The sequence below is a fragment of the Triturus cristatus genome, chromosome 1_1 (assembly GCF_964204655.1).
Source record: "Triturus cristatus chromosome 1_1, aTriCri1.1, whole genome shotgun sequence".
Taxonomy (NCBI): domain Eukaryota; kingdom Metazoa; phylum Chordata; class Amphibia; order Caudata; family Salamandridae; genus Triturus; species Triturus cristatus.
This window is the reverse complement of record NC_140579.1, coordinates 61,192,786-61,218,932: the sequence shown is the minus strand read 5'-3', so window position 1 is coordinate 61,218,932 and position 26,147 is coordinate 61,192,786. Positions and strand designations below refer to the sequence as shown.

At 45.4% G+C, this 26,147-nt stretch overlaps 1 pseudogene across 1 annotated transcript in view; it reads right to left on the bottom strand.

The window, feature by feature from the left end:
- LOC146869403 (E3 ubiquitin-protein ligase TRIM39-like) overlaps window positions 1–25,031 on the bottom strand; it is a 69,132-nt pseudogene extending 44,101 nt beyond the window's left edge. Inside the window, exons 1-2 of the transcript XR_014959546.1 lie at window positions 24,578–25,031; window positions 15,375–15,470 (exon numbers count right to left, since the gene is read on the bottom strand). The product of XR_014959546.1 is annotated as an E3 ubiquitin-protein ligase TRIM39-like (transcript). The remainder of the gene's footprint in view (window positions 1–15,374; window positions 15,471–24,577) is intronic.
- Window positions 25,032–26,147: the final 1,116 nt, after the last annotated feature.

Below are 26,147 nucleotides of genomic sequence, written 5' to 3'. Positions count from 1 at the left end.
ACAACAGAGGATAGGGAGGAGGGGGATGGGGCAGCAAGCTAACTGTTCAGAGAAGGCGGGTATTAGAAACTTTATTGTTTTTAAAACATTTTGTCTGTGCAAACTACTTAAAATATGAACAAGTATGCAGCATAATCTCACTTTTATTCAGGAAGAAGAAGACGTTAGTGACTGTGACTCCGGGCTCACTTGGCAAAAACACCCCCTGACCCTCCACCCCCTATCGCAAAATGTAATGCCCGTGAAAAGGGTAGGTGAACACAGTGTTATATAGAACATAGTCCTGAGAGCACGATTGAAAATGAAAACTAGATATAGTGTATGGTATAAACTATGCACCAAAAAGTGTGATATAAGATGAACCAGGCGTGAAATATAATATGCAATACATTGTGCGCAATGACAGATTCATTGGAGAGCGCGAGATAGCACAGGCACTAGCGCGTGCTATGCGATATGCGCCTTGGAGTGTAATATGCACAGGGCAGTGTTGTGTAACCTAACTAGTCTCTAAAGTTGTAATATAAAATATGTGCTGGGGAGTGTAACGTTGCATATGCACTGTGACAAAGATATGGATCCCAAATTGTAATATGTATGGCATAGCACTGTGCGTTATAACATAGGCATCGAGGAAGGCACGTTAGATGGGGCAATATAACCCGTGCGAAGACAAGTGTGGCATGACATTTTCACGGGGTGGTGTTACAGTGCACATGGGCTAGAGAGTGTCATAGCATATGCACTAGCTAGTGGAATACAATACAGAGGTGTGTGGCACTCGGCAGGCAATGGTGGGTGTAACACAGCATTGGGCTCTGTCAGGAGCGCGCTGTGACTCGCAAGTGATGTTCGTCCCCTTTCCAGAGAGTAAAATAAAAAGTATTACACATCCGGCAGTGGATGTGTGTTTTATTAACTGTGAGGGGGGTTTCTTGCATAGTTTTGGTCGAATTTTTGTCGAATCCCCTTTGAATGGCTTGGTGTGCATGTGTATTAAATGTGCCCGTCAATAGCTACCCATGTTTGTATAAATAAACGACAAGGGTGTCTACCGGGATTAGGCACGGTAGAGCATCAGACATGTCAGAGCTTCACTAGTGGTGTAAATACATTCCACGTGGATTAATTGCATGCATAGTCGCCTTTTAATGAATATCACGCAAATCGTCATGGTGATAGGTACGTACGGTTTGTCCAGCATGTCCTAGGTGTGTCTATAAATATATATTTTTTAAAAATAATAAAAAACAGTGGCCGGCCCTGGGGATTGGGGTCAAAAAAATATAATTAGGAGACAGGCCCTGGGGGATGGGGTCATCAGGGCCAATAAATTAGAATAAGAAGGGGAACCACACAGCCCCCCTTCTTAAAAAAATAGAATAAATAAAAGACTGGCATCGTGCCGGAGGCCATGCCCCCTCCATGCAGCACTCTGCAAACGCGCCCCCAACAGGCATCTCCAGTATGCGCCAGGGAGCTGCGCTGCAGACAGGTGTTCTGAGGCCAAGCCCCTTTTTACACCTCTCTGCAACGCAGCTCTGTGGCGCTTACTGGAGGTACCTAGTGGTCTAGTGTGACCCTAGGGACCCTTAGGATTCAAGGGGACTTAATCTCTCAACTTAGAACAGCCACAGGGCGCGTTTACACAGTGGTGAAGGGAGGGGACGGGGCCTGAGGTGACGTGTGCAAACACGCACCATGGCACGTTTTAAATTGGGGATATAATTTCCCTTCAATACTGAGGGCCCCTGGGGGCTAACTAGCCCACCAAGTGCTTCCAGTAAGCGCCACTGAGCTGCATTGCAGAGAGGTGGTCCAGGCCGTGCCACTTTTTACACCTCTCTGCAACGCAGCTCTGTGGCACTTACTGGAGGTACCTAGAGGGCTAGTTGGACCCGAGGGACCCTCAGGACTCAAATGAACTTAATCTCCCAACTAAAAATGGACACAGGGCGTGTTTACACAATGGTGAAAGGAGGGGACGGGGCCTGAGTTAACATGTGCAAAAACGCCCTGTGGCCTGTTTTAAGAGGTAGTTCTAATCCCCATGCCCTATTATATACTAGGGGCTTATAGAGGAGGTAAGGCTAATCACAGGGGGACCCCAACGCATAATGTTCCCTAGTGTATGTAGGTGTTTTCACTGTATTCTAAGTGTCTTTTAACATAGCACTGGCTCTAGGACTGGTTAGTCAGACTCAGTTACCACCAGTATCCGTCTGAAAAAGTTGAGGGTACAGGATGATTTTGCAACAAGGCTTCTTTCTGCTCTTCTTTTTGTTCTTTCTGCACGTTATCCTTCTTCCTGCACTTATCTTCGTATTTGAGGACTTCTGTTGCTTCTTTCTGCACTTCTTTTGTTTCTTTCTGTGCATTTTTTCTTCTTTCTTCACATGTCCTATCTCTGTAGGCATAGTTAGAAATTAGCATTTAAAAAACCTTTGAAATGAACAGAAAAAACCATAGGTTTCAGGCACGTTATAGTTAGGAATTAGCATTTAAAAAACCTCAGAAATTCACTGAAAAAACCATAGGTTTCAGGGGTGTTATAGTTAGCTGGACTTTTCACTTGTACAAAACCATTGAAATTCCCCCGTTATAGTTAGTTCAGCTAACTATAACTCGCGCGCCCGCAATGCACTGCTGATGACGTCACATATTACATCACTCATGACATGGTCAGTGACATCACTCATGACATCACTGATGACATCTCAAATGACATCACTGATGACATCACTGATGACATCATCCTTGTGATAGAGTGGCAGACCTCCTCTCACCCTAATATAACCTTTGATACACACATTCAAAAATAGAGACTAAAATTTTCAAAACAATGAACATACCAATACCAGTTACAACAACCTCTTCAGTAATTCTAAGATCCACATACACATCCACTCATTCACCAACAGTCCAATACAGTCACTCATACATGTACTCACTCATCATATGTACTCATACACCTATACATCCTGTTACACAATGCCACTCATCCATAGAGTTACTCACACACATAGTCACTCATGCTAATAAAGAATCAAACATACATTTACTTGCATATACAGTTATACACACACCACCACACTTACTTCTACGGAAACTTACACATACTTAGTCTTTTAAACAATCACTTATAGAAACACATACTTATTCATACAGGAATCTCTCACTCTCACATATACTCACATATATACACCAATAGTCACATATACTAGTTTAAAACATATGTAGTTACTCATAAAGACACTATTGAGACAGTCATTCACTCACTAACACACCCATACACACACTCATCCACCCATACAGTCCTGCACACATACTGTGTTCAACACATACAAACAGTGAGTCACTCATTCATGCACCTATGCACTACGTAATACCCCCACCGAACCATGCAGACACTCAGACTGATACTCAAAAAAACAACTAATAACCTATATAGACACCCATGTAGCTACTCACCAACCCATGCAGCCACTTATACACAAAGTGAGAGACTGATACAGATATTTACATATTTAAACATTACTCACTAAGCCATGTATTCACTATGATACACTTAATCAGTCAGTTACACAATCAATTTTTCAAAAACAAATCATCCATTTAGACACTTATATACCCATTTATTCTTCCATCGACCTTGAGATATACATATATAAAACATATTTAATTTTCAGAATAACACACATTCACTGGATGATGTCATCAGTGATGTCATCAGTGATGTCATTTGAGATGTCCTCAGTGATGTCATGAGTGATGTCACTGACCATGTCATGAGTGATGTAATATGTGACGTCATCAGCAGTGCATTGCGGGCGCGCGAGTTATAGTTAGCTGAACTAACTATAACGGGGGAATTTCAATGGTTTTGTACAAGTGAAAAGTCCAGCTAACTATAACACCCCTGAAACCTATGGTTTTTTCAGTGAATATATATATATATATTCAGTGAAAAAACCATAGGTTTCACACACGTTATAGTTAGGAATTAGCATTTAAAAAACCTTAGAAATTCAGTGAAAAAACCATAGGTTTCACACATGTTATAGTTAGCTGGACATTTTACTCGTAAAAAACCAATGAAATTCCCCCGTTATAGTTAGTTCAGCTAACTATAACTCGCACGCCCGCAATGCACTGCTGATGACGTCACATATTACATCACTCATGACATGGTCAGTGACATCACTCATGACATCACTGATGACATCTCAAATGACATCACTGATGACATCACTGATGACATCATCCTTGTGATAGAGTGGCAGACCTCCTCTTCCCCTAATATAACCTTTGATACACGCATTCAAAAATAGAGACTAAAATTTTCAAAACAATGGACATACCAATAACAGTTACAACAACCTCTTCAGTAATTCTAAGATCCACATACACATCCACTCATTCACCAACAGTCCTATACAGTCACTCATACATGTACTCACTTATCATATGTACTCATACACCTATACATCCTGTTACACAATGCCACTCATCCATAGAGCTACTCACACACATAGTCACTCATGCTAATAAAGAATCAAACATACATTTACTTGCATATACAGTTATACACACACCACCACACTTACTTCTACGGAAACTTACACATACTTAGTCTTTTAAACAATCACTTATAGAAATACATACTTATTCATACAGGAACTCTTTCAATCTCTCACTCTCACATATACTCACATATATAAACCAATAGTCACATATACTAGTTTTAAACATATGTAGTTACTCATAAAGACACTATTGAGACAGTCATTCACTCACTAACACACCCATACACACACTCATCCCCCCATGCAGTCCTGCACACATGCTCTGTTCAACACATACAAACAGTGAGTCACTCATTCATGCACCTATGCACTACGTCATACCCCCCACCGAACCATGCAGACACTCAGACTAATACTCAAAAAACCAACTAATAACCTATATAGACACCCATGTAGCTACTCACCAACCCATGCAGCCACTTATACACAAAGTGAAAAAATGATACAGATATTTACATATTTAAATATTACTCACTAAGCCATGTATTCACTATGATACACTTAATCAGTCAGTTACACAATCAATTTTTCAAAAAGAAATCATCCATTTAGACAGTAATATACCCATTTATTCTTCTATCAACCTTGAGATATACATATATAAAACATATTTAATTTTCAGAAAAACACACATTCACTGGATGATGTCATCAGTGATGTCATCAGTGATGTCATTTGAGATGTCATCAGTGATGTCATGAGTGATGTCACTGACCATGTCATGAGTGATGTAATATGTGACGTCATCAGCAGTGCATTGCGGGCGCGCGAGTTATAGTTAGCTGAACTAACTATAACGGGGGAATTTCAATGGTTTTGTACAAGTGAAAAGTCCAGCTAACTATAACACCCCTGAAACCTATGTTTTTTTCAGTGAATTTCTGAGGTTTTTTAAATGCTAATTCCTAACTATAACGTGCCTGAAACCTATGGTTTTTTCTGTGAATATATATATATATATATATATATATATATATATATATATATACACACCCAGTTCTCCAAACATGCAAAAGAACGCCAGGACACCTTGGAATTGCAGTAAAATAATACTGACTGCACCAGCAACGCGTTTCAGCTTTCGCCTTGGTCACGCTGTGGCTAACGCAGAAACAGCATCTTTTTTATTTTGATTTAGTGCAATAAACATAATAAAAGGACAAGTGTTTTAAAACTAGTACTTTTACAGTTCTGTGGTGGCCATCTTGAAGCAGTAATGATTTAACAAAAGTGCTTGCAAACATGGAGGCATTCTTACTTAAATGGTAAAGCATAATGTAGGAAACCAAAAACAAATCGTGCCCCAGTGGGCCAAATGGATCAACAGCAAATAAAGCTTTCATTGTCTTGAAAATGACTAAATTAGATTGTCATAAGAAAATTAAAGTAAAAAGGGTCACTGCAAAGTTGGCAATTCCCTATTCTTGTTAAACCGGCCCTCGTTACAAATACAATTGATTACATGAATATGTGTATTTATAAAGTAACAATAAAGACCGATTGAAATTTACGCCCAAGTGGGCTAATTGTAATCAACAACCTAATTAGAACGTTGTGTTCCCTTGTGCTTTCCTCCAACATGATTGGCTTGATCTGAAATATACCCCACCTGAAAATGTACAAAAGAAAAATATTTTTGTAGTGAAAAAGCATTTGAATTGCATAAAAAGACTGACTCTTCGACACGCGCCTGTAGCTTGCTGCGGTGTTGTGTTGTTGGTGTTGGGAGTGATTCCATCCCGGGTCTTTGCCTTACCGTAACCGTCCCCCAACGTGTCTACCAACGCAGGGAGCCACCAAGTAAATGAGGATTTAATTACCCTCGCGACGGCATTGGAATTACATTTAAGAAATCGGAAACTCTCTCACACAAATCATTTATGCTATTGGATTAAAGGAGGACTTTTAAAGCGGTGTCTTACACGTAAGGAGAAGACACGCAGTGTTAAAACACCAACGTGAAATTGTATGCTTACATCTGCACAAGTAAGAACGGAGAGTATACTTGATATCTCTCTCCCTACACGTTGCCCTATACAAAGGAAAAGAAAGGCGGTGTTTTACGAAATAATACGTGTATGAACACTCGCAATACACAACTGCAGTATTAGCGTGCACAGTGTCAAGTGCCTCCTCTCCTTCACAAAAATAAACAAAGAATAAACATCATTACTACGTCAAGCATAATTCGTGGGAGAAGCATTCTTAGATCTTAAGGATGGCTGCAGCTTTGGAGGCTAAACGAAAAAATACAGCGGATAAATTGTTCTTTACAACTTCAGACGGAGTGGTAAACAATTCTAATACACGCATCACAATAACGGAGGAGATTAAAATTCAGGCATTATTTGACCAATTGGGAAAACTGCATCGCAAGGAACTTGCCAAATGGTGGGAGGCGGAATCACTCCAGAGATACATAGAAGTATCACGGGTACCTAGAGGCTTGCGTATTTTTACAATACCAACGTATGAAGACCCTGACCCAGAAATGTTGGAGGAGTGGTCCAGTAATTCGGATGCCTGCTCATTGACTATGCTACGCATTTTGGTTAAATATGCATTAAAAGATCGCAGCAAGTTGTTGGAAGAAATAGATTCATTGGTCTCGACACTAGCTACATTAACAACTCAGGAGGCAATTGATGCTTTCATGAAAAACCTAACAACCAAAATGGATAAATTGGAAGCAGAGATTACAGCGAAAAAACAGCGTAAATTTCTGAGGGATTACAAGGACTATCAAGCAGGTCAGACCCTAACCTTTCATAGAAAATATGATCATCTATTTGATAAGGAAGGGAATATAACAAGCGTTCCCAGAGTGCCAGCTAGAAGTACGGATATCACAGAAAGTGACATTTCGGATGGTAGTCTATCAGATGCACCAGTGGCAGTTCTGAATCAAACTCAACAGAAGAAACCGAATTTTTTAGTACAATTTCAAATGATGAATCAGGGAAGGACAGAACAGAATTACGAACCAAATGTACCGAGAGGGAGAGGACGAGGAGGCAGAGGAAGAACCAGAGGAACAAGAAGGCCAAACAACGCAGGAAAACAAGACACAACAACCCCAGTGGGAATGACAACAAGGGGCAAGCAGGCAACCAAATGACTGTAGTGAATCTTTCATCACGGATATTGTCGGTGGAAGAGAGTCGTCTTCTGGGACTAGGTTTGTCTTTTTATCCTACTTTGAATTTAAATTTTGCCCAAACTAGAATAGACTTGTTTTATTTCTCACGCAAACTTAAACTAAAAAAATGGTTTGATACTAAGTGTATGTCTAGAGAGCCAGACACTGACACGGATGGTTTCAGTAACTTGAATGTAGCTGATGTTGAACTGTTAAACATTTTGACTTCTCAACAGGAACAGAATGTGCATGTTGATATATCCCATATTGCTCAAGAGTTGGAGATTGACATCAATGATAACCCAGGGAGTGGTTTCAAACCTAAGTCGGTTTTCTTACCACAAATTGAATGTGATGCCATTGATGTTTTTGAAAGAGGGGTGTTAGCTGATTTAAAGAAGATACGATACAACAAGCTTCCTTACTTTCAAAAAAACTTGAATGAGCAACAAATCAAGGCATTAGAGGATTTGAAACAAGATAGGACTATAACAATACGGCAGTCCGATAAAGGAGGTAACGTTGTTGTATTAGATAAACAAGCATATTTACAGGAAGGTTACAGACAGTTAACCAATGAGATCTGCTACAATGTTTCGGACAAAAATGCGATATCTAAATCAAATTTAGAATATGGAAACCTGCTTGTAGACTGGAGGGAACGTGGTTTATTGGAATGGGAAGAATACAATTACCTGAGATGCCAATTTCCCCGTACCCCCATACACTACTTCACAGCTTTCCAAACTTTTCATGTTGGTGACACACCTTTTAGGCAATCTTCATCTTGCGACACAGTAATGCGAGCGAGCGCAGCAACTGAGCCCGAATTTGGAAAAAATAGTGGGCAAATGGTGCATTTTCAAGCAAATTTGAGAAAGCAGGAAGGTAAATAAAGCAATTATGAATCTGTTCTAACAAAGACAGTGACTGGCAAAACTGGATGTAAGCAAGGTTAGGTTTGTGCCTGAAACAAGAATATAATCATGCACACATTGACACATGCCCCAGTGATTTCAGCACAAAAAGGGTGGGTGCACGCACTGCCAACCCTTTCAACCATGCACAAAGTCTGCCTGCTACCTTGCTGAATATGAGTTGCCTCTTGCCACCTGCGCCTCTTCGAATCGCCACATTTAAAATGAAAAAGTCAATCTTAGAAAACATTTTTCACCTGTAGCCCATTTGAAATATTTTCATGCATACCATACCACAGAAGTGGGTACCTGGGGTATGTAAATGTGTCTCTCATACCGCCCCTCATACTCTGCTTACCATGCTGGAGTATGTAAATGTCTCCCTTACCCCCTCATACATTGCCACAAACATGCATAAATATACAGACAAAGGATAACCGACACATGTTCAAAAACAAACATATAATCACATGCATAGAAATATGTGACATTTCCAGACTCGAGCACACGCTCTCTCACACACATACACACACTCACGCTCACACACACAGAGATGACCCAAAGAAGTGATGGCATGGTGAACACAAATTCTCAGACACGCGCATACACAAAAGCTTGCACTCTCCTATACACAAAGGCAATTGACTAACAAACACACAATGCTGAAACTAGACAAACTCTCCGGGAGCACCCCAAAACAAAACCAGAAGCACCTGCACTTTTGACAGTACACCCTCAAGTAACTGAAACCATGTCTGCCCTGCTAGATGTTTCAAATACAACTGGCTTTAAACTCGCACACAGCTGTGAAAAAACATGCAAAACAAACGCAGAAACCCTCGCAGGCAGGCAGACAAACACACTCAACAACTTGCACACAAAGAAAAAGCTTCGGAAACAAAAAACACAGGAAGGCAAATAAATGCAGGTTGAAAAGCCTAAACATAAATGTAACCAGACATGGTCCCAGGAGCACAAAGTACAAACAGAGAGGTCCAGGGCTACAAATGGACGGCAACATGACCTGGGAGGCAGCTCTAAGATGCTGTGTACTATAGATGGCTGACTCTGTGCAATACCACAGTAGTGACATTATTGGGAGGACTTGCACATGTTTTTTTCCTTTTCCCTCCTTGTTTTCTTCTCTGTAAAGTTCCTTGTAATTCTAAAAATGTGTAACTTGGAGACCGAACCACAGAATGCTAAACTTGAGGCCTGCTGCACTAGATAACAGGAGACCTGCTGAGCAGCGAAAGCCTTAAACTGGAGCAAACAGAGACAGGGGTCTTGTGCACGTAGCGTAGAGTCTGAGCCATGTGGTGAATAAATTAATGCCAAATCTGAGGCGTGCTGCACACAGAGTTTGAGGCCTGGGCGCACTGTATGCTGACGGAAAGCATGCTACACACAAACATCCATCCTCATGTAGACAGAGTCTGAGAGATGAGGCCTGAGGCATGCTAACCATGCACACAGGCGCAAGCCTTCTTCCTGCATACAGCATTGCGCACAGCTACACTGTGCACAAAGATACAAGCCTCCTGCACGCACACAGCATTGCGCACAGCTACACTGTTCACACAGACTCAAGCCTCCTGCACGCATACAGCATCACACGGCTGCAGACTCTGTGGTACCTACTGCTACACACAGAACGAACTTGCATTCTATAATACACAGACAGTAAGCAGGCCTGCTGCCATAAGGCAGCGCAATGACTAGTACTGGACAGTTTGAGGTGGTCTGCACACGGGGTAGAAGGGTTCACAGAAAAAGCCAAACTTTAAACTCCAGCAAACAGAGCACATTAACAAACACAGTGGGTCAGGTCAGGGAAGGAAAATGGGACAAAGCCAATTCTATTCCTTTATACGGCATATTTATTTTCTGTTTGCACACAGTTGTTGCAGGTTATATTGACCAAACAAAGTTTACTACTACTAAAAATTAGTGCATTTGCGCTAAGACACAGAATAGGGGCAAATGCACACAGAAGGCACACAAACATCGGGCGATACCCACAGAAAACCTTGCACACACAAATCAACACAGACAACTATGCATACAGGCCAACAGGTGTAACGGCATATGCAGATGTCTATGCATTCGCTGAAAACAAAACACAAATACACACAGACAACACGAATGTCAGTACACATTGAGTCACTATCAACAGAAGTAGGATCGTACAGGATGGATGCACGGGCGAGGCTGAATAGATTTAGTGATGGTGGATACATGGAATACTTGGACGAAAGTTGTAGGGCTGCCTCGATGGATGGCTTAAGTGAGAGAGCGAATAAAAAGCATGGTGATGATGCGGAAATGAAAAGATATCGGTGTGCGTTTGGGAGGATGTGAGTGCTGAGGGGAGGGGCAGACATATGTAAAAGGGTGTGTGCATAGTTGAAGAAATAAATGCTCTGCTCTAATAAATAAATGAAATGGGTAACCTAAATGGATGCTATTTTTTAGTAAAATGTTTGCCCGACACCAAATGGAATGCACACGCAATGGCAATCTGTGAAGATCATCTGGCCCCGCCAAATGTCCTTTGCTTGCTGCACAGATCACTGGCATGTAAAACCCTTCAGAGGTAATAATGCCTCTGTTGACCCCCAAGGCCTTTGTTAAGGCAAAGGCAGCATTGTACCCCCCCACCCCCACATACCGGCAGTCATACTATGCCCCTTGACCTCTTACCTGGGGGCTGCCGAGCAAGCACTTCTCCTGCAACACTTTTGTGACTGACACATAAGGCATCATGCACTCACGTCACGCTCTCTAACATCATTGCATCCACTCAGACACACACACAAACACACACAAACGAGCACCCCTCCCCTGCGGGATGGTAGACAAAAGGCACAAACGAGAGTATGTACAGACACAGTTACATCCGTCATCAGAACCTCTTAATAAACCCTGTGTTCGTACAATACATGTGAGTCTGATAGAGCAGTACATTAGCAACCTCCGTGATATGGCTACTGTCACAATCGCACATAACTAAAACCATGGAGTGTGTAACTATCCTCACTCTACGGAAAGTTTTAAAATATCGAATATTTACCTTACCTGTGCGTCTGGGGAGCAGAAGAGGCTCGGTGGTCACTGCATCGCAAAAGGAACAAGGTTGCGCACTCAGCTCACGCTCGCCTAACGCTTCTCCTTCCTCTGCGTACGCCGTACTGCGTCACTAAAGTCAGAAGCCCAAGAGAGCATTCACCCTAATTAGCCCACAGACATCATCGTCGCGCGACACACCCACTCATGGGAGACGACACAGTACCGTGTCGCGACACACACTTTGGAAAGCACTGCTTTACTTACTGCCAAAACTACATAAGGATCCAGTGAATCCTCCAGGAAGACCTATCGTCTCCTCGATTGGTTCCTTATTAGAAAACACTTCCCGTTTTATTGACCACTATTTAAGACCATTTGTGGTCAGTTTACCAGCCTATCTGAGGGATACTACTCACTTTTTGACCATCATCGATGGCATTCACTGGGAGCCTAATTTCATCCTGATGACCCTGGATGTATGCAATCTATATACTTGCATCAACCATGACTTTGGTCTACAAGCCATTAGACACTATCTAAAGACCCGTTCAATCTCCTTATGGTCTCACTCAGAGATGATTCTGGCCATGATCAAGTTTTGTTTAACAAACAACTTTTTTATGTTTGATGATGTGGTCTACCGACAGGCACAGGGCACAGCTATGGGAACCTGCTTCGCCCCCAGTTATGCCAATTTGGTGATGGGCTGGTGGGAGGAGCAGGTGGTGTCATCTATCCCAGACTTTGATCGCTGTGCCCTGTGGCTCAGATTTATTGATGATATTTTCATCATATGGAGGGGTGACATCGAGTCAGCCAAAAGGTTCATTTGTAGGCTAAATGATAATCAGTTCAACATTGCTTTAACGGAAAATATAAGTACAAGAGAGATTGAGTTCCTGGATGTGAAGGTTCAGATCGTAAACAACTCCATCGAAACCAAACTCTTTCGAAAAACTACTGCAGGAAATAGCATTTTGAATGCCGCGAGTGCTCACCCACGGAAACTAGTATATAGTATTCCGTATGGTGAATTGTTACGGACAAAACGTAACTGCATCTCGCTTAGCCTGTATGAAGAGGAAAAGGCTATTATGATCCGCCGCTTCAGAGAAAGAGGTTATAACACAAAAACTATCTCAGAGGCCTGCAAACGTGTAGAATTGGTAACACGGACTGAGCTTTTACATCCAAACAAATCCAAGCCAGTAGCTGAAACATTAAGATTCATCACTACCTATTCAGGTCAAGCTCAAAATATTCACCAAATATTAAAAAAGAACTGGCATGTTTTTCTAACTGACAACAACCTTCAGAAACATCTAAGCAGTTGTCCTCAAATTACATTTCAGAGAAGTAAATCACTTTGTGATGAGATATGTTCCAACTATGTAACTAGTAAGGATGTAAAGCTATGCACTAACTGTCCTGGCTTTCGTTGCTGCAAAAAATGTAAAGCATGCAGAAATAGCTTTGACTGTAAGACACTTGTTCTCGCTAATAGTGGTAGAGAATTCAAAATTAAGAAAGCTTTGACTTGTAACACCACACATTGCATTTATGCACTTATTTGCCCCTGTAATAGGGTCTATATTGGTAGCACTATTCACTGTGCAAAGAAAAGAGTGCTGGAACATGTCAGAGCCATACGACATAACAATAGACAGTATCCAGTGGCCAGACACTTTTTTGAATATCATTTTCAAAATGAGGAATTATTGAGAATGGCAGTAATTGACGCAGTCCCTATTGGTGTAAGGGGCGGCAATAGACAGCTAACATTACGCCAACTAGAATCAAGATACATCATTGATTTGGAGACCATGTCCCCTTTGGGATTAAATTCAAGCGAGGAATTAGTGGTACATCTACGGCAGTAATCATGTTTTGAACTCCAGGTTTATCTTTTGAAATTAGACTTTATTGTGATGTATATAGTGTATATAACTTGGTAAATGAAACCCTGATGAAAGTTGTATTATTCTGCTTTTTAACAAACAGTCTTTTTATGCAATTCAAATGCTTTTTCACTACAAAAATATTTTTCTTTTGTACATTTTCAGGTGGGGTATATTTCAGATCAGGCCAATCATGTTGGAGGAATGCACAAGGGAACACAACGTTCTAATTAGGTTGTTGATTACAATTAGCCCACTTGGGCGTAAATTTCAATCGGTCTTTATTGTTACTTTATAAATACACATATTCATGTAATCAATTGTATTTGTAACGAGGGCTGGTTTAACAAGAATAGGGAATTGCCAACTTTGCAGTGACCCTTTTTACTTTAATTTTCTTATGACAATCTAATTTAGTCATTTTCAAGACAATGAAAGCTTTATTTGCTGTTGATCCATTTGGCCCACTGGGGCACGATTTGTTTTTGGTTTCCTACATTATGCTTTACCATTTAAGTAAGAATGCCTCCATGTTTGCAAGCACTTTTGTTAAATCATTACTGCTTCAAGATGGCCACCACAGAACTGTAAAAGTACTAGTTTTAAAACACTTGTCCTTTTATTATGTTTATTGCACTAAATCAAAAAAAAAGATGCTGTTTCTGCGTTAGCCACAGCGTGACCAAGGCGAAAGCTGAAACACGTTGCTGGTGCTGTCAGTATTATTTCACTGCAATTCCAAGGTGTCCTGGCGTTCTTTTGCATGTTTGGAGAACTGGGTACTTATAATTCAGGGTGCCAATACCCTGTGCGAGGACCGCCCTACATTGACAGCCTCTACACGTTTATCGGGATTGGTATCTGTATATATATATATATATATATATATATATTATCTACTGGCGGTCGCCAGTAGATAGTTATAGTTAGGACCGAGTTCCCATAGGAAATCTGAAAATATATATATATATATATATATATATATATATATATATATATATATATATATACTCACCCACAGATGCATATAAAATCTCACTGTTGTGTAACTCCAGACTTATACATATACATACACAGATGCACACATATATTTGCACACTCACAAATGCCACCGCTCCTTGAGATATACAAACCCATAGGCAGGCACTCACATATGCAAGTAAAGCCCACAGCCACTAAATCCAGATTAAGGCATACACAACCCTCAACCACACATGCACATAGACAAACACATGTATTTACATACTCTGTGTCTCAAAATCTATATATGCATGTGCAGACACACACAAGCACTAATCCAAGCCCATAAAAAAGACAGACATAGAGATGCGCAGACATGCATGCACTCCCAAAGATAACTCCAGGACCATCCATACATGAACACACACTTAGACACGTACACCTAAGCATGAACTTACACACACACACACACACACACATATGCACACACACACATGCTGGTACATACTCACAGCCACACAATGCCACACCTGTGCACACATATACACACCATGTAAGTAGTACTTTAAGGTCAGAAGAGTAATTCTTGATTTTATGTATTTTTTAGGATGAGCCCATGGCCGATTTCACCCCCAATATCCAAGTGCAGTGACTCCGGTCAGTATATTTATTTGGTGGGGACCATGACCCAGTTTGTAGGGTGACTCATCAGCCTCTGTGTTCTTGAACTCTAAGAGGCCACAAAAAGACATGGGCATGGACATATACAGACAACAGAGACACAGCACTCACTGCAGCCACTCACCCTCATGGTTTTATATTGTTCCTCTTCCTTGACTTTAGACTCCAGAATATATTCCTCCTCTTTCTTCAGGAGACGCCGCCACTCCTGAAGTTTTACCTGCAGGGATGAGAGTGCAAGAAATGAGTGAGGATCAGTAGAGTGCGGTCTTACTTACAAAACAGAGTCACTACAGCACCTGCCACATGGACCCAAATGGTACGCACCAGTCATATATTAATAATGTAATTATCAGCCACACAAATCCAGATTGTAAACACCAGCCCTAAGTATCACAGAGAAGGACACAGACAAAGGTGTCAGTGTTTTGGCTCCGCTCTTGAATGTGTTACATCTACATCTCATTGACTGAATAAACATATCAGGACCTCGTTCTGTACAGGTGCCAGCCACATGCAGGGTCTGTGACAGAGAACAGACACGGGAAGAGTGCAGGCACCAACCCCAAGCAGGGTCTGTGACAGAGAACAGACAGACACAGGAGGAGTGCAGGCACCAACCCCAGGCAGGGTCTGTGACAGAGAACAGACAGACACAGGAGGAGTGCAGGCACCAACCCCAGGCAGGGTCTGTGACAGAGAACAGACACAGAAAGAGTGCAGGCACCAACCCCAAGCAGGGTCTGTGACAGAGAACAGACACAGGAAGACTGCAGGCACCAACCCCAGGCAGGGTCTGTGACAAAGAACAGACAGACACAGGAAGAGTGCAGGCACCAACCCCAAGCAGGGTCTGTGACAGAGCACAGACAGACAATGGAGGAGTGCAGGCACCAACCCCAGGCAGTGTCTGTGACAGAGAACAGACACAGGAAGAGAGCAGGTACCAAACCCAGGCAGGGTCTGTGACAGAGAACAGACAGACACAGGAAGAGTGCAGGTACCAACCCCAAGCAGGGTCTGTGACAGAGAGCACACAACCAAAATGAGAGAGCGGGCACCAAATGTGTACATGGTCTGTGACAGAGAACAGACACAGGAAGAGAGCAGGTACCAGCCTCCTACAGGGATGGTGACAGAGAACAGACATAATGATAGAGCAGGTATCAGACTCCTACAGGTTCTCCGAAAGAGAACAGACAGGCACAACAGGACAGCAACCAGCCTCATAAAGGGTCTGTGACAGAGAAACAGAGTGCCAAAGTGACAGCAAACACGTGCCCCATACAGGGTTTGCCACAGAGAACAGACAGTCATTGCAAGAGAACAGGTGCCAGCCTCTGTGACACAGAACATACATATTGAGAGCATGTATCAGACTCATACAGGGTGTCTGATGGAGAACACACAGTCACAGGGAGAGAGCAGGTACCAGCTTCATACAGGGTCTGTGAGAGAGAACAGACAGCAGACACCATGCAGAGTAGAAGACATTAAACAGGCAGCGAGAGAGAGTGAGCGCAGACATCAAGCCCTTTCAGGGTCTAGGCCAGGAGTCAGGCTGTTGTCCGCAGAGAGTCTGCAACAGAGCAGGTTCCAACCCTTTACAAGGTCTGAAACAGGAATCAGACACCAGCCTCTTACGGGGTCTGCAAGAGAAAACAGGCAACAGGCTCATAAAGGGGTCTGTGTCAAGCAAGCTGCCAGAAAAAGAGAGCAGACACCTGCCCTTTAGAGGGTCTGCAAGAGGGAGCAGGCACCGACCTCATCCAGGGCTGCAGCTGGGAACAGGCAGGATTAGTGAGAGAGCAGGCAATACACTGATGCAGAGTCTGCAACAAGGAACAGGCAGCCAGGAGAGCAGGCACCGACCCCAAGCATGGCAGCAGTTAGATTGAGACTGTGAACAGCAGCGGCAAAGGTTTCGGCGCAGTGTCCATGTGACAAACTGCTTCCCTTTTACTATCCGTGCCGGGGTGATCTTCTCGTGCAGGAGACCCGCACCAGGAGCCCCCTTGCTCTCAAGCAGAGCAGAGCAGATTGAGATGCACGCAGAGTGGCCCCGCTTTGAACCCAAATGGATCTCCCTCCGATGACCAGCGCATGACACTACTAAAGGTTTGTGGCAGACGAGTATAGTAGTGGGGTAGATGTTGCCTTAAACTCAGAGAGGAGAGTGGCTGATACTACCTTCTGACTCTGTGTAGTTTGTCATGTCTGGACTCCATCTGTATGTATGACATGTGCAGCATGCATGTTGTGACACAGATCTGTACAGCGCTGTATTACAATTACAGGGCCTCACAGTGCTGTCAGGCTTAGACACCTAATATGTGAGGTGAGGTTCCCATGTGGGGTGACAGGAGTCTTATCTGTGTGAAATGCTTTCTGTTGTAGGGGGTATCAAAGTCTTAGTTGTAGTCAGTGCCTACAGCCCCCCTTATCTTTGTATCACCCCGGCCCCCTCACAGCTCCTCAAACTCCTGTCCTCCATTAGAAGGCTTCAAGGCCTCGTACCACTGTCTGTCTTGAATATCCATCCTGAATAGAGAGGAAATAGTTTGTGGTTCACTCACAACTTCACAGGCCCCCTTCAAAGGTTTGGGGTGAACAATAGATCTGATTGGACAGGATATAAACTGAACGCAGCAGCACATCCGGTGCTGCTGCTGACATCAAAGAGCTCTGCACAGCACTGAAGAGAAAGACGAGGCCAGAGACAGGGATCCTGGGCGCCTCCCTTCTGCAGGAGGCGCTAGACCCCAGGACCAAGGAAGAAACACTGCTGCTGAAAGAGCCCGGAGGTGGACGGCCTACGAGGAGAGGACTCATCCAGATCACCCAGAGCCCAGGGTCAGTGTTCAGAAACTTAAAGGAAGGAGGTCGGAGACTCCTAAACTGCCAAGATCAGGCCCTGTAATCACAGTCCAGCATGACATGCATTCATTCATTCATCCTGCGAGGGGTCCCAGACCAAGTGTGCCTTGAAGCTGTAACTCTAGCACACCTGGCCCAGCATTTGCTGGCTTCTCTGTGCCTAATGATCGTGTGAAGCTGGCGAGTCATACAAGGCGACCGGCACTACTAGAGCCATGTGCGCCAATGCTAATGTGCACCCACACTCCACACCTTGCATTACTGCACCTCTGGGTCTGCACCTCTTCTGCTGTGTACCATGACCATGAGACTGTGTGTGCCACACCCTGCATTACTGCACCACTTCTGCTGCGTACCATGACCATGGGACAGTGTTTGCCATACCCTGCATTCCTGCACCTCTTCTGGTGTGTACCATCTCCATAAGACCGTGTGCTACACCCTGCATTACTACATCTCTTCTGCTGTGTACCATGACCACGAGACCATGCGTACCACACCCTGCATTACTCCACATCTGCGTCTACACCTCTTCTGCTGTGTATCCTGACCACGAGACCATGCGTACCACACCCTGCATTACTCCACATCTGCGACTACACCTCTTCTGCTGTGTATCCTGACCATGAGACCTTGTGAGCCACACCCTGCATTACTGCACCTCATCTGCTCAGTCAGTTGCTCTCCCTCCCTCGCAGCTCCACCATTAAGTGAGGCCCTCCTGAGCCCCTGCACTCTGTGTTGGTGTTCGAGGCCCTCCTCCACCCGGAGGTTATACCTGCGCCTCACCCCTGGTGGTCCAGTGGACCTCTGGCTCCTTCTCTCGCTCCCCTCTATCCTCTTCTTTCTGCTCCGTTTTTCCTCGTTTTTCACTCTTCGTTTTTATTTTCACCCTTTCACTCTTTTATTTTCACCCTTTCACTCTTTTCTCCTCTTTCCTTTTCCCCACTTTTGTGCCTGTTCTTCGTTCCGCCGCTGCTGCCCCCGCGGCCCCTCCCCCCCTGTGCAACCAGCCCAAGCCAGTTCCCCTCCCCGATCCTGCCTCCCAGCTGTCCAGCCCTCCCCGACCCCTACTTAATGGGAGCCGCGCGCAGAGGGCGTGCCGCTGCCATGCCGAAGACGGGCCAAAGGCAAGCCCGTCTGCGCCCGTCCGCGACCAGCAGCAGGAACCCTGAACCTCTGCACTGCCAACGCTACAACCCAGCGGCACTCCACGCACTCAACCCAGGCCGCAACAATAACTGCAAGCTAGCATCACCAGCCGACACCCACAGACACTTCAGCTGTTACCGCTGCCAGCACACCTGCAGCACCGCCAGAAACACGGACCCAGCACAGCCCGCCCGCAAGACCAAAACCAAACCGAAGACCCTGCAATGCATCCTCGTCAACGTCCGATCACTCCACAAACACGCCACCGAAATCTGGGACCTCCTCGACAGCACCACGCCGAACGTAGCATTCTTCACAGAAACCTGGACCAACACCACCTCGGAACCGGACATCGCCATCACAATTCCTCAAGGATACAAGATCTCCCGGAAGGACCGCCCAACCCGCCCGGGAGGAGGAATCGCCATCGTCCACAAATCCACCCTCCGGCTGAGCACACTCCCCGATGAGTCCACAGACCTGATGGAACACCTACACTTCAAGATACAGGCCCGCCCTAACACCACCCTCCGAGGGACTCATCTATCAGACCCTGTGGACCTTTCACCAACTCTATCACGGACATCATCTCCCCACATGCCATCGCATCCACCAACTACACCCTGCTGGGAGACCTCAAATTTCACCTCGACAACCAACCAGACCGCAACACCACATCCTGTTCCGGACAACCTCCACAACATTGGACTCCGCCAGATCGTGACCGAACCCACGCACGTTACAAGACATACCCTCGACCCCCTCTTCACAACAGGAAACTCCATCACTTTCAGCCACATCACCGAACTCCAGTGGACAGGTTATCGATGCATCGATGCATCCACTTCACCTTCAGAACACCCACCATCCACACACCTGCTCCCACAAAGAAACTGGACCAAAATCAAGACCAGCTCACCTCCTCACTCGGCAACTCCACCCCAACCACCGCAGAAGACGACGACCCCAACACCGCAGTCTGAACTCTGCACAGATGGATTTCCGACAGCGCCAACACCATAGCCCCCCTCAAGAAGAACAACAACACACACGCCAAGAAAGCCAGATGGTTTACCACCGAAATTCGAAAGTCCAGATGCACATGCCGCTGCCTCAAACAGGCCTGGAGGAACTCCAAATCCACAGAAGCCCACAACAACTTCAGAGCCACCACCAATTCATCAGAAATACGAGAAAAATAGCGATCGAAGACAGAATCTCCACACAAAGAACTCTTCACCATCATCAAGGAGTTCCCCCAACCCCATTGGCGAGGCTACTGACATTCCTCCCTCACTAAACCTCTGCAAGAACATTTACGACAACTTCGACAAAGACAACCAACACACAGAACCCTCACCAGCCACCTCCGACGCCCTGAAGCCAACGATTGACAGCTGGACAGCCCTCACCACCGAAGACACACTGAAGACGATGAAGACAATCCACTCCGGGGCCCCCACGGACCCCTGCCCCCACCACATCTTCGACAGAGCCACCGACACCATTGCACCCATACTTCCCCACACCATCTTCCGCTCCCTGGCGAACGCCTCCTTCCCCTATGACTGGAAACACGCCGAGATCAACCCCCTCCTGAAGAAGCCCTCGGCGGATCCCAATGACCTCAAAAACTACAGACCCATCTCCCTGCTACAGTTCCCAGCGAAAGTCATCGAGAAAGTGATGAACAGCCAACTCGCCACCTTCATCGAAGAGCACAACATCCTCGACTCCTCCCAAACCGGCTTCAGAAAAAAACACAACACAGAAACCGCCCTCCTCGCTGCAACAGACGACATCCGCTCCCTCCTGGACAGAGGAGAAACAGTAGCCCTCATCCTCCTCGACCTCTCAGCAGCCTTCAACAAATTCTCTCACCGCACCCTAACACTCCACAACGCAGGGATCCACGACAATGTCCTTGACTGGATTCACTCTTTCCTCTCCAGCTGAACGCAGCGGGTCAGACTCCCTCCTTTCCTCTCGGACCCTACACCAACCACCTGTGGAGTCCCCCAAGGGTCCTCCCTCAGCCCTAGGCTCTTCAACATCTACATGGCTCTGCTCACCCCCATCGTCAGAACCCATGGACTCAACATTGTTTCATACGCAGACGACACCCAACTCATCCTCTCCCTATCCAACGAACCCAACGCAGCCAAACACAACTTTCAAGAAGGCATGAAAGCTGTCTCCAAATGGATGAAAAGCAGCTGCCTACAACTCAACACTGACAAAACAGAAGTACTCATCATGGGCCAAACCCCGACGCCTGGAACGACACCTGGTGGCCCCCGCCCTCGGAAGCCCACCCACCCCCACGAACCACGCACGCAACCTTGGAATCATCCTGGACTCCGAGCTCAAAATGGACCGCCAGATCAACTCTGTTGCATCCTCCTGCTTTCACACCCTCCGCCTCCTACATAAGACCTTCAAATGGATCCCCCTCGAGCACAGAAAGACCGTCACTCACGCCCTCGTCTCCAGCAGACTCGACTACGGCAATGGACTCTACGCCGGAATGAAAAAAAAACTCGACCGCAAGCTACAAAACATCCAGAACGCCGCCGCAAGATTGGTCCTCAACCTGCCAAGACACTGCCATATCTCCCAGCATCTGCACACACTCCAGTGGCTCCCCATCGAGGCTAGAATCACCTTTAAGATTCTCACCCACACACACAAAGCCCTCCACAACACAAGCATACCTGAACAGCAGACTCAAATTCCACGCACCCCAAAGGACCCTACGATCAGCCCAGCTATCCTACTCCGTGGTCCCCCGCGCCAGAAAGACCAAATCGGGAGGGCGCTCCTTCTCCTTCCTCATGGCCAGAGCCTGGAACGCCCTTCCGCTCCACCTCAGACAGACAACATCGCTCCCCATTATCATGAGAAACCTCAAAACTTGGCTCTTCAACAGACCCCCCTCCTTGATGGACTGGAACCCGCACCGCCCCTCCTCCCCAGCACCTTGAGAGCCTTACGGGTGAGTAGTCGCGCTTAACAAACAAATGATTGATTGATTGATTGGTTTGATTGATCTACTGTGTGCCATATCCATGAGACTGTGTGTGCCATACCCTGCATTCCTGCACCTCTTCTGGTGTGTACCATGTCCATGAGACCGTGTCTGACATACGCTGCATTACTGCACCTCTTCTGCTGTGTACCATGTCCATGGGACAGCGTGTGCCACACCCTGCATTACTGCACCTCTTCTGCTGTGTACTATGACCATGGGACAGTGTGTGCCACACCCTGTATTACTGCAGCTCTGCGTCTGCACCTCTTCTGGTGTTTACCATGTCCATGAGATTGTGTGTGCAATACCCTGCATTACTGCACCTCTGCTGTTGTGTACCATGACCACGAGACCATGTCTCCCACACCCTGCATTACTGCACCTCTGCATCTGCACCTCTTCTGGTGCGTATTATTTCCATGAGATCGTGTGTGTGCAATACCCTGCATTATCGCACCTCTTCTGGTGTGTACCATACCCATGTGACTGTGTGCCACACCCTGCATTACTGCACCTCTGCGTCTGCACCTCTTCTGGTGCGTATTATTTCCATGAAATCATGTGTGTGCAATACCCTGCATTATCGCACCTCTTCTGGTGTGTACCATTACCACGAGACCATGTGTACCACACCCTGCATTACTGCACCTCTGCATCTGCACCTCTTCTGGTGCGTATTATTTCCATGAAATCATGTGTGTGCAATACCCTGCATTATCGCACCTCTTCTGGTGTGTACCATGACCACGAGACCATGTGTACCACACCCTGCATTACTGCACCTCTGCATCTGCACCTCTTCTGGTGCGTATTATTTCCATGAGATCATGTGTGTGCCACACCCTGCATTATCGCACCTCTTCTGGTGTGTACCATGACCACGAGACCATGTGTACCACACCCTGCATTACTGCACCTCTGCATCTGCACCTCTTCTGGTGCGTATTATTTCATGAGATCATGTGTGTGCAATACCCTGCATTATCGCACCTCTTCTGGTGTGTACCATGACCACGAGACCATGTGTACCACACCCTGCATTACTGCACCTCTGCGTCTGCACCTCTTCTGGTGCGTATTATTTCCATGAGATCATGTGTGTGCAATACCCTGCATTATCGCACCTCTTCTGGTGTGTACCATAACCATGGGACTGTGTGTGCCACACCATGCATTACTGCACCTCTTCTGGTGTGTACCATACCCATGTGTCTGTGTGCCACACCCTGCATTACTGCACCTCTGCGTCTGCACCTCTTCTGCTGTCTACCATGACCATGAGACCGTGTGTGCTACACCCTGCATTTCTGCACCTCTTCTGCTGTGTACCATGACCATGAGACTGCGTGTGCTACACCCTGCATCACTGCACCTCGTCTGCTGTGTACCATGGCCATATGAGCCCCTGTATTGTCGCATCAAGTCTTGTAACACTAACAAATGTGTGAGCCCAGGTGCTACACACTGCACTACCCATTAAACCCTTTGAGTCTGTCTTTGTATCCCAAACTACCCACATACATATGACTTCTGATTTTCTACAACTGCTTATGTGGTGCAAGGTGCACACCCTCTGATCTCGGGGCACTGACAGACACTCAGTGCGATCTTCTGCAGTTTCTTACATAGGTATCACTTAGACACTCACCTACAACTCGCAAACGTATCTTATGCTTATGGGCAGCCTTCTCTAGGGACCTGCGGAGACCCACAGAGTGGACAGTAATCCCTGATTGATCACAGACATACCGTGTCCTCTTTTCCAGCCCCTTCTATGAGGCCCAACTAACCTGTAATCCTTAAAATCGGATTTGAATACCGTGTATTCCTTTATGGGACTCATCGCATGTCTTCATTAGTGAACGCTGAACACCTATTTACATACCGACACACAGGGTGCCTTTGATCCCTGAACACCCAGGGACACTGCATCTTCTGAGAGACTCCATCAGTGTATTCACGTGTGAATCTTGAGCACCCACACACACACATTGTGCTCTTCTGCAGCTCCCTCTATGGGGTATACTGAATTACTTTGTCACCTCTGAAACCTTCCACACATAGCTCCTGCTCTCAGGCTCCCTCCTTGATGGGGTTCACAGAGGGCCTTGTGATCCCTGAATTTAGACAGACATACCCTGTGATCTTTACGTGTAGTTCCAGAACACACACACACACACACACACACACCGCCGTGTGCTCCTTAGCAGGTTCCTCAATGGGGCTCACAGTGTGACTTTGCAATCCCTAATTGCCCATACACATACCTTGTACTCCTCTGCAGCCTCCTCTACAGGACTTGCTGAGTGAGTTTTATGCTCCTTGGACTCCCGGCACACCAAACATATCATGCTCTGATCCTCTGCACAGAACAGCAGCTGTGCCTGGTTGTGTTTCTCACACAGATTCTCCTCCGGGGCCCTCATGGGGGGCAGATGAAGCTGTTTTAACATTTCCACCATGTTCTTCAGTTGCCTGTTGGGTCGGAGGTTTTTCCCAGAAGATATTTCCCTGCACTGTGGACAGGGGAAGTTTCCATCTCTTCCCTCCCAGCTCTGAGTGATGCAGGAGCGGCAGAAGTTGTGTCCACACTCGATCATCACTGGATCAGTGAAATATTCCAAACAGATGGAACAAGTGGCCTCTTCCTGGAGGTTCCCGAGCTGAGCTGCCGCCGCCATGATTCAGAAATGCAGGAAGTGAACTTAAGTTTCATTTCTCTCTCTGTGTGAAGTGGGTGTGTCTGTGCGTCTGCCCCTCTCTGGCTGCGCTGGGACTTCCGTGTTCATGTTACAGTCAGAGCAGACAAATGACATCTCTGCTGCTTGAGCTTTACCCAGGGCTGGCTTTAGGGCAGTGCGACCGGTGCCACCGCACCGGGTGCTGGCTTCCTGGGGGCGTATGCTTTTGAAGCACCTGCTGCAGCGTTTCTTTCCCCCGGCAATTACCAGGCCCCAAATAAATGTCAAGATAGCTCGTGTGATTAATTATCTTCCTGGAGAGAGATGAGCATTTTGTATAGTTGAGGTTTTGACTTAGGTGAAGTTAGTGCAGAGGGTTAATATGCCTGCCGCAAAGAACGTGTACCAAGTAGATTACAGAGTGTTATGATGTAAACAGATCAGCAGGTTACTGCTTTCAAAAGAGACATCTTTTTTGTTACTTGCAATTTATAACTTAAAGTCCTAATATAGAACAGTGAGCTATTAACTTTCATCCTAGAACTGCAAACACACTGCAAAGTATACATTATTAGAACATTGATTAATGTTGCAAAAAGGGTTAATTTGGCTAGAAATCGATTCTTATTATTAAAGGTTTGATTGCCTCGCTATTTCCGTGCCCTCTTTTGAATTTGTTTGCCCCGGTGGCGTGGTGGATCGGGCGCCGTGTAAGTATGTTATTTTCTTTTTTGCAGGTGCATTCTTCTGATTTGTTAGGAAGGGGTAAGGGTATCATGGGTGTTTGTAAGGCCTCAGTACGATTCCCCAGAATTCGAAAATTACTCTGGTAGCATATATCCTGTCCACTAGTTCCTTTGAGGACCAGGTAGTCAAAGTCTCTTCAATGTCCGGGGTTTCCGCGGAGTGCTTAAATTCCACGGCAAAAAGATCATGTCACGGTATTCCTTTTTGTTCTGGGATTTCTTTGAACAACCTTAAAAGGTTCCCTCTATTTAATATATCTTGCCTTCCTTTTGTGCAATATTCTGGCACGAACGTCAATTTCGATGTATTCTCCCACAAGTTATTTTCAGAGCAAATTGCACTTCCTACACTTTCCTCTTTTTCTACCTGAGTATTTATGGTGTGCGTGATTTCATTATCAATATGTCTT